The 731-nt window shown below is 39.5% G+C and overlaps 1 non-coding gene across 1 annotated transcript; it reads right to left on the minus strand.

The window, feature by feature from the left end:
- Positions 1–544: 544 nt before the first annotated feature.
- Positions 545–617, minus strand: trnai-uau (transfer RNA isoleucine (anticodon UAU)). Its single transcript has one exon. It is a non-coding gene; the product is annotated as a tRNA-Ile (tRNA).
- Positions 618–731: the final 114 nt, after the last annotated feature.

Below are 731 nucleotides of genomic sequence, written 5' to 3' on the forward strand. Positions count from 1 at the left end.
TTACTTCTCAGTTTAAAAATTACAATATTTAAATCAGTGTTTAAAGGTGAGCAAACAAATAATAAAAACAAGTCACATGGGCAGAAATTGTAGACTTTACGCAAAGATTTAGTCTCAGAGGCAACTGAAATCAATTAATTTAAAAAATCCTTTCTGAATATCATCTCATGGTCTCTGAACTAAATGCGTCTTTCTGACCGGGAGCTGACAGCGTGTTGAAGAGTTATGGACCGGACGCTTTGGAGCGTCTGGTTAGGAAGCGCATTACAAACCTTTGGTTGAAATGTAGTTTGTAGTCAATTCATGCTCAAAATCTATTTGAAGTCAATCATCAGCCTATAAAATGCTGGGGGGCCACATGTGGCTCGCGGGCCTTGAGTTTGACATGTGCATTACACCATAGAACTGCCAATTGGTAATTGAAGTAAAGTAGCTTCGATTTCAAAGAAGCCTACATTGAAGTCGATTGGCAAATGAACCATCACAAAAAAGGAAGGCTCTTGTTGTCTCACTGCACCCCAAGAGATACAGAACCTACAAAAACTGTTTCTGTCTGGTTTTGAACCAGAGACCTATTGCATATAAAGCAAATGTGATAACCACTACACTACAGGAACTGAACTTCTCTGCTTTGTTTCAGTTTGAGGTTCCAAAGTTGATGATGTGAGATGCAACGCATGAAAATTTCAACTGAGGTTTGCACTCAGGTGCCTGGATTCAGAGTACAGACC

This window comes from Poecilia latipinna, unplaced genomic scaffold, assembly GCF_001443285.1.
Source record: "Poecilia latipinna isolate Pla-1442-1.1 unplaced genomic scaffold, P_latipinna-1.0 Scaffold10489, whole genome shotgun sequence".
Taxonomy (NCBI): Eukaryota; Metazoa; Chordata; class Actinopteri; order Cyprinodontiformes; family Poeciliidae; genus Poecilia; species Poecilia latipinna.